Source organism: Aplysia californica, unplaced genomic scaffold (genome assembly GCF_000002075.1).
Source record: "Aplysia californica isolate F4 #8 unplaced genomic scaffold, AplCal3.0 scaffold00388, whole genome shotgun sequence".
Lineage (NCBI taxonomy): Eukaryota > Metazoa > Mollusca > Gastropoda > Aplysiida > Aplysiidae > Aplysia > Aplysia californica.
The window spans coordinates 125,625-128,005 of NW_004797658.1; the positions used below are offsets into that span (position 1 = coordinate 125,625).

General features: G+C 39.0%; 1 protein-coding gene across 3 annotated transcripts in view; it reads right to left on the bottom strand.

The window, feature by feature from the left end:
• Positions 1-2,381, bottom strand: part of LOC101859347 — a 15,651-nt gene that overhangs the window by 12,093 nt on the left and 1,177 nt on the right. The window contains exon 1 of one of the 3 annotated variants that reach the window (XM_013085582.2): positions 2,204-2,222. The exons of 1 other annotated variant lie outside the window; for it this stretch is intronic. The gene's annotated coding sequence lies outside the window, so the exon portion shown is untranslated. Of the gene's footprint in view, positions 1-2,125; positions 2,223-2,381 lie in introns of those variants that run through there. One more of the 3 variants, XM_005103734.3, reaches the window with a different exon arrangement.

A 2,381-nucleotide genomic window follows, 5' to 3' on the forward strand; every position in this document is an offset into this window, starting at 1 on the left:
GGGGGGGTATTACATAATAAGAATTATTGTTTCCTGCCATTTTCTATCCGCGTCGGTTTTCAGGCTGACGTGGTGCTATACAGTCATTATTGTACACATATGACCATAGTCCCATCTTCCAAATCCCACCTTCTGTTTCCGATCTCTCATCTCTTGTTTCCCATGTACCGCATCCAATTTCCCATATAAAATTTAATTCTGTTGCCAAAGTCCAAATCAGATGTGCTGTTCAAGCACAAGTTTTAAACAGCTTGATTTAATACTGTTTTATTCGGAATCAATGCTTGGTCTGCATGAGATTTCTTTGATGTATCCTCTTCAAAAGCGAGTTTATTTTTACTTTACCTAACTCACATTTCACCCAGCACGACTACAGGGATCCATAATATTATTATTATTATATATATGATGTCAATTTGGTAAGAGAATTGCAGTCAGAATCAAACTTTAATATATAAGAAATGTAACAATCTGAAAAGACTACAAATATTTTGAAAATGCTCCCTCTAGAGAGAGGTAATGTGACTCTCTTTACACAGCACCAGTCGTCGTATTTCAAAGACCCAGGTGATGGGGAAACGACTAGTTGTTTGATATCATTAAGAAGAGACAAGGACAGTTTGAATCTGCAAGACATTGTTATAAAAGGTCGCAATTTCAGGTTGTAAAGAAATAGTAACTTAGCAAGACTGCATTGTGTCGCCACAATACATTCACTTCTTAAGTTGGACAAAGAAATTTACTCTCCAAGCCCGTAATGTCATTATTGTCTGGTAATTCTGTAATTAATATGATGTTGACCAGGGACAACGAGCTAGACACTTTAACCAATGTTGCGATATGAAGTGACTGGACAGTAAACAACATGAGTTCGATCGGTGAACATCTTGCTGCTTAAAATCATTAAATAATTTTCCTCATTCTTGTTTGTTGATTTTCAGCGTGTCTGCGCTTCAAGAGCATGAATGTGGGTTTGTATCCCAGTACCAAAGTGTTTTTTTTGTTTGGTTTTTCTTCTTCTTCTCCTTCCGACTGAAAAACAATTTTCCCCATAAATTTGTTGCTTTGTAATTTCTTATGTAGTGATGAAGCATGCAAATTCTGGTTTTGCCCCCAAGAGGAGCTTTTACTAAAGATCTAGAATCTAGGCCTACTTTTCCTTTTACCAATTTATGCCTGGTTAAAGTACATTTTCAACAGTGGTTTTCCTTAGTCTGTGAGTCTAAAATTTTTAATTTCTTTTAGAATCAGAGAGGCTAAATCTTAGCTCTTCAATTGCAAATTTTCTTTATCCAGGGCCCTCCTGCTGCCCCCAGACCCCTGCCAATTGATCCTCCTGCCAATTATTATTCGACCTGGTTGGGGGCCCGGGGGCATGCAAATTGTTGGTCACTAAGGAGAAGGAGAGGAAACATCCCCCCCAAGTTTCCGGGACCAAGATTCGATGCCACGCTTGTTGGAAGCACTGAGCATTAGAGAACGTAGACAGCTTGTATTACGTCCTCTCTCTAACGTTAGAGAAGGTAGACATTACCCTAACTTATTCTAGAGACTAGATCTAGATCCAGATGCTAAACACACCATACTAACTAGATTCTAGATCTATCTCTATGCTAAACAAATACTACTGGACTAGATCTCTACTAGATTCTAAGGCGCTTTTTCGGTAGTTCCCACCCCGCAATTTTATTCACGGGTTTGGGCCACAAGAGTAGGGGGGTTTCAAGGGGGCTTGCCCCCCTGACCTAATAAAAATAGGAAGGGGGGTTTCAGGGGGGCATGCCCCCCTGAATTTTACCAAAATTTAATGTTTTGTAGTTGTTAGGTTTGATATCTTAGCTCACCGCGAATCAAACGTATAGATCTAGATCTAGATCTAGATGTAGGTCAGGCTCAAATAAAGGGGGTGGGAACTACCGAAAAAGCACCGATTCTAATACTAGAGCTCTAGATTTCTCTAGATTAGAATATGGAAAGTAGCGTAGAGAAATGAATGAGGTGTAAACAATACATGTATATTATTATATTAGATCTAGATCTAACATACAAAAATAATAATATATAGATTCTAGATCTAGATCTAGATCTAGACATCTATAATTACTATTATTGTTGAGCAACATACAGTACATCAGGACAACAGTAGACCAACCACGTTACTTTTGTTATACTTTAATTTTATAATAACGAAGTGTATACAGACCCGGTAACCGGGAACAAAGTCACGAAGTATACAGACCCGGTAAGGGAACTCTTTTGTGATTTCGGAAAGTTTCAGCGCCCAGACCCGGTAGTGTGTGTGCGTGTGTGTGTGTGTGTGGTGTGTGTGTGTGTGTGTGTGTGAGAGAGAGAGAGAGAGAGAGAGAGAGAGATAGAGAGAT